At 37.1% G+C, this 13315-nt stretch overlaps 1 long non-coding RNA gene across 2 annotated transcripts; it reads left to right on the forward strand.

Annotated features, from left to right (window-relative positions):
• Positions 1-255: 255 nt before the first annotated feature.
• On the forward strand, positions 256-13059 carry LOC149216077 (uncharacterized). 2 transcript variants are annotated; one of them, XR_016250531.1, is made up of 3 exons: positions 256-410; positions 11265-11328; positions 12806-13059. It is a non-coding gene; the product is annotated as an uncharacterized LOC149216077 (long non-coding RNA). The 2 variants fall into 2 exon arrangements; XR_016250530.1 differs by lacking the exon at positions 256-410 and adding an exon at positions 835-963.
• The last annotated feature ends 256 nt before the right edge of the window (positions 13060-13315 follow it).

Genomic DNA, 13315 nt, shown 5'->3' on the forward strand with positions numbered 1-13315 from the left:
AATAACTATAAGAAATATAATGATCTATGTGTCTCTTTCGTGTATTTTCATAAATATCTGATTTGAGGCATCACATTAAGAGAAATAAGGATCTAGGTGTATCCTTCGTGTATTTTCATAAAGGTGTGATTCGAGGCATCACGTTTGCAAATTCGTTAACATAATTACGTCGTAAGGCGTTTCCCTTTGAAATCAACTTTCCTCTTGGGTTACATGTACATTTCTAAGCCTTTGATTTTAGTGTTAGATGATTAAAATAATCTTACCCATCCAATTGATTATACCGGTATACTTTAGTTATAGATTTAACTGAGATGCGACCCAGCGGATCGACCTCACCCAAACCGGGATCCGGCGTTGGAAGAGTGAAGATTTCTCAGCTCTATTGGAACAACGAGAAGCAGATTCAGGTACTGAAGCCTCCATTTGATTTCATTGTTGTCATGGATGTTTCTTATTTGGAGAATACTGTGGAGCCTTTGATTTCCACCATGAATGCCCTTTCTGGAGTGAATACTGTAACTCTATTAGGTTATCAGATACGATCTCCAGAAGCCCATCAGCTTTTCTGGCAGATTTGTCCTAATTATTTCACTGTGGAGAAAGTTTCCCATGAGGATTTGCATCCGAAGTATGCGTATGAAGAAACTGATGTGTATATTCTCAGGAAAAAAATGACCTAAGTGTGGGTAAAACAAGGTTTTCCAGGGTTTAGGGGTGCGCCGCAAATTGTATATGGGTTATAAAGTAGAGGGTGCATAAAGTACCTAGCCCTGTTATGCAAAAACTCTGATCAGACTGCCACTGGGGGAAATCTTAGGCAGATCCTATTGTCGAAACGGGGTTGTCCAATTTTGTTCCGCGGCTAGACAACGTTGCAGCTTTTGAAATCGACATTCTTCTTTATGTGTGTGAGCATGAAGCCTCCCGGGCGAAAGGCAGCCGAAGAAGGCCAGAAAAAGGGTCACTATCATCTCCTTAACTCGTCATCGTCTTTATTTTCTTGATTTTCCAGATGGAAATGATTGGTTTGCACAGTTAAGACTATGGAACAATGGCGTTTATATTTGCTACTTCTTTGCTTTTGAATGGGGATAATGCTCTGGCATTGCAGGTCTGGGTTTTGTTTTTTGTGGTTCTGTTATACCTCATGAATGGGGAACTTTGAATGCAGCCTTTTGAGTTTTAGCTTTTGATTCTAATTGTATGTGTTTTGTCTGGCGCTGGGTTTAGGGGCCATGGGGCTTTGAAACAGTTTTTTGAGGCTCGCCCTTTCATTCCTATGGCGTATATGTTTCTGGAATTGGATTCGAGGCCTGTGGATTGGTACTCTATTTTTCAAATTTCTTATATCATTTTAAACCTATTTTATTTTTGTTATAATTTTGAGAGGGTTTAACTCATTTAGCTGTTTGGATTGGAACAAATTGAAATGATGTAAGTATCATATTGCTCTTCGGAATTCTCTAGAATGAGGTTAAAATTGTTACAGTATTTTTTTTTATTGCAGCCTGTTTGGCTTTATGGTACCCTGTAGCTTATTTTTATCGAACTGGTAACAGCATCGCAAACTCGTGTTCAGTTTTAAATCATGATATTGTATCTGTTCTCGATTTCTAAAGACGTTGGAATGAGCCTCCTCAACTGTTGTGGTTTTAATTGATTGCGTAATCAGTGTTAAATTGTGAGGGTATATATGTTTGCAGTTTTTATTGATTTAAGTAGTAATTTCTCCAGTAGGGATGTATCCTCTCTTGTTGGCTTTTATAGAAGGGGGTTGTGTGATTTGGTTTTATATATAGAGAAGTGCTTCTTTTTTCGTTTTAAGTTATTAGACATACATAAAAAGTATAGCTTTTTCTTAGTTTTCAGAGTGGTTTTTGGAATGTTTTGAATCATCTAATTGGAATCAAACTAATTTATCCATAGGTTAAATTAGCAGAGATCAAACACATTTAGGATGAAGGTAGAAAAAGCTGATCATAAGTCAAAATAGTAGAGATTATGTTTCCAAAGATGAAAAAAAAATCTATTGATCAATCTATAGTTTAAAATGGCAGAGATAATCCAAATCAAAACATGAGACTTAAAATGGCAAAGATCATCCAAATCCAAACGTGAGACTTAAGATGGCAGAGATCATCCAAGTCCAAATGTAAGAATTCAAATGGTAGATATCATCTTATTCCAAATGTGAGATGAAGATGGAAATAGAAAAAAAATGATCTATCCCTAGTTTAAAATGACAGATCATCCAATTCTAAATGTAATTGTCAGAAAGAATGTGACTGTCAGTTTAAAATGGCAAATATCATCTGATTACATAGTTTAAAATGGCAGAGACATCCAATTCCAAATGTGAATGTTAGAAAATGTGATTGTTAGAAAGAATGAGACTGTCATAGTTTAAAATGGCAGAGATCATCCAATTCCATAGTTTAAAATGACAGAGACATCCAATTCCAAATGTGAATGTTAGAAAGAATGTGACTGTCATAGTTTAAAATGACAGAGATCATCCAATTCCAAATTTGATTGTTAGAAAGAATGAGACTGTTGGATCAGGTGCACAGCAAATTAATTAAACACACAGCAGAATAAATCAACAAACACATAAGACACAACTTTTAACGTGGTTCACCCAACCAATCTGGGCTACGTCCACCAAACATAGGCATCAGGAGTTTATTAATCAAATTAGGAGATTACATCATGAAATCCTCACACTCTCTTAGCAAGTCATCTGAATGACTGCCTGTTATATAGCATAGAGAATCTAACAGCCTCATAACTCCCTCACATCAAATATAGGAGGCATTAACTCCCTCCCAACAACCTGGAGCTAATCTAGGAACTGAATCCCTATTGTTGTCATCCTTCAGAGATTTTTGCCTATTTGACTAAAATAGAAAATCTCAACAATCTCCACCTTGACAACAATTCGCCTGATGCCCTGTTATTATTATTTTATCTTTTCTGCAAGCCAAGAGAAGCCAAACACCAGCGTAGCTTCTCCAACAAAACTGGTTTCGTGAACATGTCTGCACAGTTCTCCTTTGTATGCACCTTTTCAAGAGAAACTCCCCTTTCACTGATAACCTGTCTTACAAAATGATATTTGATTGGAATATGCTTTGACTTACTATGATAGGCCGGATTCTTAGCCAAATGTATTGCACTTTGACAGTCACAAAGTAACCTGATGTTATCCTGTAACCTACCAAACTCACCAAGCAAACCTTTCAACCAAACTGCCTCTTTGCAAGCATGAGAAGTAGCAATGTATTCTGCTTCAGTAGTGGACAAAGCAACAATGTTCTGTAGCTTTGACATCCAGCTGATAGCTCCACCTACAAGAGTAAAGGCGTACCCTGAAGTTGACCTTCTCTTATCCAAATCACCTGCAAAATCGGAATCAACATATCCGCAAACAGATTCACTACTCTTATTGTAAGAAATACAATAACTACTTGTGCCTCTCAAGTACCGAAGCACCCATTTCTCTGCTGAACAGTGTTCTTTACCCGGATTTTCCATGTACCTGCTGACAACCCCAACTGCATGAGAAATATCTGGTCCCGTACACACCATCGCATACATCAAACATCCTACTACATTGGCATAAGGAATTCGAGACATATAATCCTTTTCTTCATCTGTATTAGGACATAAACTCGAAGAAAGCTTAAAATGGGAAGCTAAAGGGATCGACACAGGCTTCACATTATTCATACCAAACCTCAAAAGTATTTTCTCAAAATACTTTTGTTGTGATAGCCACAACTTATCATTACTCCTGTCTCTGAAAATCTCCATGCCCAAAATCTGTCTTGCGGCTCCTAGATCTTTCATATCAAACGTCCTTGCCATCTGAGTCTTCAACCTGTTGATTTCTTCAATGCTTTTACTTGCTAAAAGCATATCATCAACATATAACACTAAGATAATGAACATGCCATTATTTAACTGCTTAAAGTAAACACAATGATCATATTCACTTCTTACATATTTCTAACTCAACATGAAAGAATCAAACTTCTTATACCACTGCCGAGGCGACTGCTTCAGGCCATATAATGACTTCTTGAGCCTGCAGACAAATTTCGCATTGCGATGCTGAACAAACCCTTCCGGTTGTTCCATATATATTTCCTCATCTAAATCACCATGTAGAAATGCAGTCTTAACATCTAACTGCTGCAACTCCAAATCAAACAAAGCCACTAATGCTAACACAATTCTAATTGAAACAATTTTAACCACTGGTGAAAATATCTCATGAAAGTCTATTCCAGCTTTCTGAGAAAACCCTTTTGAAACCAGTCTCGCTTTGTACCTGTCTTCCGTATCATTCACACCCCGTTTCAGGTTGAACACCCACTTGCATCCCACAGTTTTCCTGCCTTTCGGAAGCTCAACCAGATCCCACGTGCCATTCTTACCTAAGGCCATCATTTCTTCCTTCATGGCTGCTTTCCATTTCTCACTATTTGAACCTTCTACAGTTCCTGATAACACAAAGGTTCATCATCATTAGCGATCAAAGCAACTGAAGTAACATGATCATCATACCTTTTCGGACGACGTTTGATTCTTGTAGATCTCCTTAAGAATGTTTCTGGTGCTTCCACAATTGGATGTCTATCAACTGTAGGAATTTCTTCATGATCGCCATCTGAGACCTGTTCATGTCCCCCATCTGAACCCTGTTTATAATCTGATTCTGAAACCTGTTCATGACTAGAATCTGAACTATGGTCGTTATGACTATCATTAGAAATGTTGTCAAACTGAATATGCTGGAAATCAGATACATCATCCTGTTTCAATCTTCTATCTACATCTAACTGTACAAGAGAGGATTCATTAAACCTTACATCTCTGTTGATGATGATTTTGCGGGTAGTAGGATCCCACAATCTAAATCCCTTTGTTCCATCACCATACCCAACAAAGACATACCTTTTCGATTTTGGATCTAATTTAGTTCGCTGATGTTTAGGCACTAGAGCATATGCATCACAGCCAAACACTCTGAGTTTAGAATAATCACAAGGGTGTCCTTTCCATACCTCTTGCGGAACATTGCAGTCTATTGCCGTTGATGGAGATCGGTTTATCACATAACAAGCTGTTGCCACTGCTTCCGTCCACAACTCCTTTGGCAACCCAGCGTTACTCAGCATACACCTTGCTCTCTCTAGAAGAGTCCTGTTCATGCGTTCAGCAACTCCATTCTGCTGAGGAGTATAAACCGTGGTCTTATGTCTTTCGATCCCTGCATCCTTGCAATAGCTGTCAAACTCCTTGGAGGAAAACTCACCACCATTGTCAGTTCTTAAACATTTTATAGTTCTACCAGTGTTGTTTTCTACCAATGCTCTAAACTGCTTGAAAACTGTAAAAACATCAGACTTCTTTTTCAACATGAAGACCCAAAATTTCCGAGAAAAGTCATCAATGAATGATACAAAATAAGACGAACCACCATATGACGTTGTAGGGGCTGGACCCCAAACATCAGAATGGATATAATCAAGTATACCTTTACTAGTATGTTTGCCCGTTTTAAACTTTTGTTTACTTTGTTTACCAAACAGACACTGTTTACAGAAATCCAATTTTCCAGATCTTAGATTAGGAAGTAACTTTCGGTCAGCCAAAATTTTCAATCCTCTTTCACTCATATGCCTCAATCTTTGATGCCATAAGTGAATGGAACTACTGTCATGTTCAGACACAGACACATGATCTGACCCAGTTCTACCTTCTAACTGAAATAGATTTCCCACTTTCTTAGCTTTCATCACTAGTAAGATACCTTTATAGATTTTCATAACTCCACCTTGAATTACAGTTTTATATCCATTTGAATCAAGTGCTCCTAATGAAATCAAAATTTTCCTTAAATCTGGTACATGCCTCACATCAGTTAATATTTTGGTTGTGCCATCAAACATTTGTAGTTGTATGCTTCCAATCCCAACAATATTACATGTTACATCATTACCCATGTGCACAACACCATCATCAATTGATGTATATGTTTTAAACCAATATTTATGTATACACATGTGGTTAGATGCCCCAGAATCTAACAATCAATGTTGATCATGTTTTGAAACATTAACTGACAATACCTCATCACTCATACCTGAACCTGATACTGAACATGTATCTGTGGTATTGGCTTCCTTCTTTTCTGTCGAAGAACCTTCTTTAGCAGCCTGCTTTCGCTTCCAGCAATCCTTTTTCAGATGTCCAGCCTTGCCACAATGCCAGCACTTCATCTTTGGCTTCTTTCCTTTGGACTTCGAACGAGAGTCACTATGCTTTCCCCCGGAGTGTCTCTCTCGTGAGCGACCTTTGGCCATCATTACCTCTGATGTAGAGGTGTCTGCATTCGACCTCTTCCTTGTCTCCTCAGCCAACAAGGCTCCAACAACATCGTCAAATTCAAGGATATCTGATGTACTAAAGCTTATGGAAGTAGCAAAGTGATCCCAGGATTCGGGCAATGAACATAATAAAGTTATCGCCTTATCCTCTGAATCAAATTTCACATCTAGACTGTCTAATTGCACCAATAAGGTATTAAAAACATTCAGGTGATCAGCAATTGAGGTACCTTCTTTCATCCACAAACCATAAAGCTGTCGCTTCAGGAGAATCCGATTTGTCAAAGATTTCGTCATATAGAGCTTCTCAAGCTTCGACCACAAGCCTGCGGCGGTTTTCTCTGACACAATGTTGAACAGAACATCGTCCGCCAGACATAACCAAATTGCGCTTAGAGCTCTATCTTCCATCTCATCCCATTCATCCTCCGTCATGGAAGGAGGCCTTTTGTTTTTCCCCAACAGTGCTTTCGCCACACCTTGTTGAACCAGCAGATCGTGCATCTTTACCTTCCAGATCTCAAAATTATTCTTGCCATTAAATTTCTCAATTTCAAACCGGGCACTTTGCGTTTTCGCCATTTTGAATCAGCAAAAAACACAATAATCTCCAAAATAAACGTTTTAAATACCAGCAATTAAAAAAAATTGCCTATGCCTTTAAAACAAAAAATATCTTCCCTTCAAAAAAAAATTTCTGCCTATGTCTTTCTGCCTTTCTGCCTTTGCCTTTGTTTTTACTCAACAAAAAAACACTGACTTATTGCTGTGAAAACAAAAAATTGCAGTTTTGTTGGTCGGTGAACTTCAATTATATGGTGAATTTTGATGGCATATGTAACCATCGATTCAATACATAACTAAATGGCAGCCTCTCAACCGAGCAGATTTGGTGACAAATGGCAGCTCTCAGGCAATCGGTAAGGCCAGTGGATGGCTAACAAATAACAGACTCTTAACTGTGCGATCTCATTGTGCTAAAACCAGATTCCTACCACGACTTAATCTGAGGTTTGCTTGTATTTTCAAACTAAGTTTCTTAAAAAAAAAAAAATGAAGGCAGTGAACCCCTGCAAATCGCTTTGTTGGAGATAAGACTCAGCCTTTCAGTCCATCTCTAATAACCAGTTGTATCTATTTGGTAAGTGAGAGCGCTACTGTCGCATGAATCCAAACCTTACCATACCTTACCATACGGGCAATTGCTAACGGCCTCCCATAATTTTTTTTTTTGCTTTTGTTTGCAAAGAAATGCGTGCACAGAAATTACAATATATTTACGCTGATTTTTTTTAGAAATATATACACGCTGTTTTAAACACATAGCCACGCTGTTTTTGGTAACATATCAACACCGTGTTTAAAACTATCGCATTAATTCAAACTGCGTCATACCGTTTTCAATACACAGTTGCTAATGCATATCAAGAATATGTTTTTTGAAAACTGCGTCATACCGTTGTCAATACACGCTATTCTCCGCATCGGAACGGTTTGAAGAGCGCCCACCCAATCCAACGCACAGCAATGTATACGCAGCAGCAAAACAAATCAGCACCTCCAGCACCACGCGCCCTCAGCGCTCCAACTCTTCACGCAGAAAAACTACCAGCAATCCACTCACGCAGAGAATCCTCTCAGCACCAACACCTCCAACATGCTCTGATACCAATTGTTGGATCAGGTGCACAACAAATTAATTAAACACACAACAGAATAAATCAACAAACACATAAGACACAACTTTTAACGTGGTTCACCCAACCAATCTGGGCTACGTCCACCAAACATAGGCATCAGGAGTTTATTAATCAAATTAGGAGATTACATCATGAAATCCTCACACTCTCTTAGCAAATCATCTAAATGACTGCCTGTTATATAGCATAGAGAATCTAACAGCCTCATAACTCCCTCACATCAAATATAGGATGCATTAACTCCCTCCCAACAACCTGGAGCTAATCTAGGAACTGAATCCCTATTGTTGTCATCCTTCAGAGATTTTTGCCTATTTGACTAAAACATAAAATCTCAACAGAGACTGTCATAGTTTAAAATGTTAGAGATCATCCAGTTCAATAGTTTCAAATGACAGAGATCATCCAACTTCAAATGTGAATGTTGAAAAGAATGTGATTGTCATATTTTAAAATGGCAGAGATCATTCAATTCCATGGTTTAAAAGGACAGAGACATCCAATTCCAAATGTGATTGTTAGAAAGAATGTGACTGCCATATTTTAGAATGGCAGAGATCATCTAATTCCATAGTTTAAAATGACAGATCATTCAATTCCAAATGTGATTGTTAGAAAGAATGTGATTGTCATAGTTCAATTCCAAATGTGATTGTTAGAAAGAATGCGACTGTCATAGTTTAAAATGGTAGAGATCATCCAATTCCATAGTTTAAAATGACAGATAATCCAATTCCAAATGTGATTGTTAGAAAGAATGTTACTATCATAGTTTAAAATGGCAGAGGTCATCCAATTCCATACTGTAAAATGGCCGAGATCATCCAATTCCATACTGTAAAATGGCCGAGGTCATCCATCTCCAAATCTGAGACGAAGATGGAAATAGAAAATCTGATCTATCCATAGTTTAAAATGGCAGAGCATTCAATTCCAAATGGTGATTCCGTGGTCAGAGAAACCTAGAGAGGTGCATGATTTTGTGTTGCAGAACATTTTAGGAGGTAGTAGTTCTGGTAGGATTCTTTCTTATTCCATTGAGGACTGTATCATAACGAGAATCAACCAACAGGACAATGCAGTTCATGGATGTTATAAGAATTTTACTAGAGTGTGGGAAGATCTGGGAGACTATGGTAGTGAAAATACGCTTTTAATTGATACTTCAAATGTGGCCAGGGTTAGAAATCAAGATGGAAATGTCATTTGCCTCATTCCCTACCAATATCATGTGCAGGCTTCTCATGGGAAACTAGAGACCTATCTCTTGCCTTATTTGGAATGTTTGGAATCGGTGCCATGTATTCATGAATTTGTAAATAATTTTCCGTTTCGCCTGGAGACGGAACTCAATTGGCAACGGTCGCCTGGAGACGGAACTCAATTGGCAACGGTCTCAATTCGAAGAGGGCATGGTTATTCCACCACAGAGTCATGGAATTGTAAACAATTGGAATATGTTTTCGAGCAGTGTAACTGAAACTTCTAATTCTCAGTTGCATCAATTTAATACTCAATGCCTTGGGATTAGTAATACTGCCCAAAATTTTCCCATTACAAGAACAAACATCTCATTCTCGCAGTCAGTTCCACCTGCTGCTAACTTCAGTATTTTTGAAATGTATCACGGAATCTCATCAAGGGTATTCTTGGGTTTCAATGATCATATACAGAATTATATCAACATTAGTTATATGAGGGAACTGATTAAGCTAAGTGATGACAATATGAAATATGCGAGGGAACTAAATCAGGGGAAGGTTGATTTGCATAACGTGGCCTGTGAGAAGGAAAAATTGGAAAAGGAGCTGCAAGAAAGGGAGGATTATCTACAAAAAGCGGTAGATGCCTTGAGAAAAGTAATTGAAGAAAAGAAAAAGGCAGAAGAGAAAAACGCTGACATATCAAAAACATTTGTAGAAAGGGATAGGGCTTTGAAACACGTGAAACTGGAGAAGAAATTAGCAATAAAACAAAGAGAAAATATTATTTGTTCTTTGCGGGGAACAGTCCAAGTTCTGCAAGAAAAGTTAGGAAGCTTTGAGAAGAAAGAGAGAGAGAAAAATATTTGTAAGATGGAAGCTGAGAAAGAAACGACTGAAGTTCGTTCTACTTTGACAACTATTCCTGAACTGAAACAAGAAGAAAACTCTATGTTTGGAGAACAAAGGCCGATTAAAGAATCGAGGCAGCAATGGAAAGTAAAACATCAGTTAAAAACTGATCAGTGTATGTTGGTAATTAGTCCAGAGGCTCAACAGTCGACAGTGGAACCTTGTCAACAAATCAGTAACAAGGGAAAAAGTTCTCATATGAGTGGAGATGAGAGCACAAGTGATAGAAGTCATTTACTTCTTACAAGTGATGCTGAGGCTCTACATTGTTCTATTTGTATGGAGGAGTGGACAACTGCAGGGGATCACCGTATATGGTATGTGTAATAATGCCACTGAGAAAGGCCATTCTACTTTTTGTTGTGTCAAGACTCAAAACTATTAGCAAAGTCAAGCAATGTTTTCTTTGACATTCAAAGACTTGAACACTACTTTCAATCATTAAAATAATGTATACGACATATAATCTTGATAATGAGTGAAATCAGTACTTCTAATGATTTTGGGAAAGAAAATTATTGAAACGTTGGTATAAGCTGGTTATGTGTAGAAGCCACAAATTGTCATAAAAACATAGAGAGTGTTGCAGGAGGTATAAGCTTTCAACTTGTAAGAAATTTACATCTGTGTTCTTTATAATTTGATGTGTATCTCAAAAGAAATGAAAATAGAGATTATCCACCTTTTTCATGTCTAGTTTGTCAACCATTACAATTCTGAAACACCATAATCTCCAATAGAGCAGCCTAAATAATCTTGTCCTTTTTAAAATTGAAAATAGATTTCTATTATCAAAAAATCATTATGTTGCAAATGCTTTTTACATTGAAAGGAAGATTCGCTGCAAAGCAAGGCTCAAATTTTCTGGTCACACAGCCTTCTCAATCATTAACATTCTTTGCATGAGGCTTTTATGAGACACATTTCTTTATCTGAATATTCAAAGCTCATGGTTATTGATATGCACAATGACAACTCGTTACATGAAATGGCATAATTATATCAACTGGCTTGTGCATTTCTCCTTATGCTAAATACATGTTCTGTTATAGGCTCATTCATAAATGATGGGGCTTATTATGTCCAAGGAATGTAGACATTTATACTTCCTTTGCTGTAAGATTTACACCTTGTTTTTTTTGGGTGTTTTTTGAAATTTTATATTATATGGAAATAATGTTTTAGCTGCTGACATTCTGCCTGGAAATCTTCACTTTGTTAACTGACTGCTCGTGAATACTCATTTATCCACTCAAATCTAGATTAATTTCAACTGTGACTTCAAAATAGGTTTGCTGTAAGATTTACACCTTGTTTTTAACCACTCCTATCATGGGCCTTTGTAACAGGATGAATTAGGTTGGATTCACAGCCAACTGGAATCAATGCTATTTGAATTTCAGCTGGCCTTGAGATTGCAACCTTGAGGTTAGAATAGGTGGTCTATCTCTATGCTGATTGGGATCGTTTGGACTGTTTTTAGCCGTCCGGAGTGGAGTTTCACCATTTGAAATTAGATATCTCTTCAATGGAGGTACTCGGCAGAGTTTGAGGTATTATCTTCCACTGATTTAAAAATTTGGGTATTTTAAAATTTAAATGATTGGTATATCCTACTTGCATATCTTATTGCCATGACCAGATGACCCTTCTTGCCTCTCATAAGCAGGATTTATGGCCTTCATACCCTACTATGTTTTTATTTTACATGTTAAAGCAACCAAAGTTGGTTGAAATAAAATAAGGGGAGTTGAAACCCACAGTGAGAGAACAAAATACAGGAACACTGCTACTGTTATGGCTACTAAAATTAGCATAAAAGAATCATCAACATACAAATAAATGTTGAAATCCTATTTTGCCTACAATCCTGGGATGGGTATAGTTTAACGCCTAGCCTTAATGCCATAGGGGAAGGCCTCAGTTATTCACCAATCAAAACCTCGTATCTAGAAAGAGGATGGTAAGGATGGAATCTTGAAATTACTTATACATGGCATGGTATTTTATATTAGTGATGCGTGTTTATTAAGTTTTTTCTTGTGTCATTTTATATTAGTGATCGGTGTTTATCAAATTTTTTTTGGGTGTTTTTTTGAAATTTTATATTATATGGAAATAATTTTTTAGCCGCTGACATTTTGCCTGGAAATCTTCACTTTGTTAACTGACTGCTCATGAATACTCATTTATCCACTCAAATCTAAATTAATCTCCAATTTTCTGATTTTTGACTTGGATATTTGAAATTGTCGTCTCATCCGTAAATACATTCGAATATGAAACAAATTGCATAGTTTAAGCCCTCTAGATTGGGCTAAGTTTGACTGATGATATTTAATTACATCTTTAATTACTAAAAAGAAGAACTATTCCATTTGTATCTACCAGCTCATCTTTGGTCTAATTTTGGAAAATAATATTTCTTATGCAATTTTACAAAACATCTATTAATCAAATTGAGGTTCGATGTTTGCATAAAACCTCATTATATTCAATCTTGTGGGATTCCCTCAACTATGACTTCAAAATAGGTTTGTTGTAAGATTTACACCTTGTTTTTAACCACTCCTATCATGGGCATTTGTAAGAGGATGAATTGGGCTGGATTCACAGCCAACTGGAATCAATGCTATTTGAATTTCAGCTGCCCTTGAGATCACAACCTTGAGGTTAGAATAGGCGGTCTTTCTCTATGCTGTTCGGGATCGTTTGGGACTGTTTTTAGCTTTCTGGAGTGGAGTTTCACCATTTGAAATTACATGTCTCTTCAATGGAGGTACTTGGCAAAGTTTGAGGTATTACCTTCCACTGATTTAAAAATTTGGGTATTTTAACATTTAAATGATTGGTATATCCTCCTTGCATATCTTATTGCCATGACCAAATGACCCTTCTTGCCTCTCATAAGCAAGATTTATGGCCTTCATACCCTACTTATGTTTTTATTTTACATGTTAAAAAAACCAAAGTTGGTTGAAATAAAATTAAGGGGAGTTGAAACCCACAGTGAGAGAACAGAATACAAGAACACTGCTACTGTTATGGCTACTAAAATTAGCATAAAAGAATCATCAACATACAAATAAATGTTGAAATCCTA

This window comes from Pinus tabuliformis, chromosome 1_1 (assembly GCF_031772625.1).
Source record: "Pinus tabuliformis cultivar Carrire ecotype Pingquan chromosome 1_1, CPIR1, whole genome shotgun sequence".
Classification (NCBI taxonomy): Eukaryota; Viridiplantae; Streptophyta; class Pinopsida; order Pinales; family Pinaceae; genus Pinus; species Pinus tabuliformis.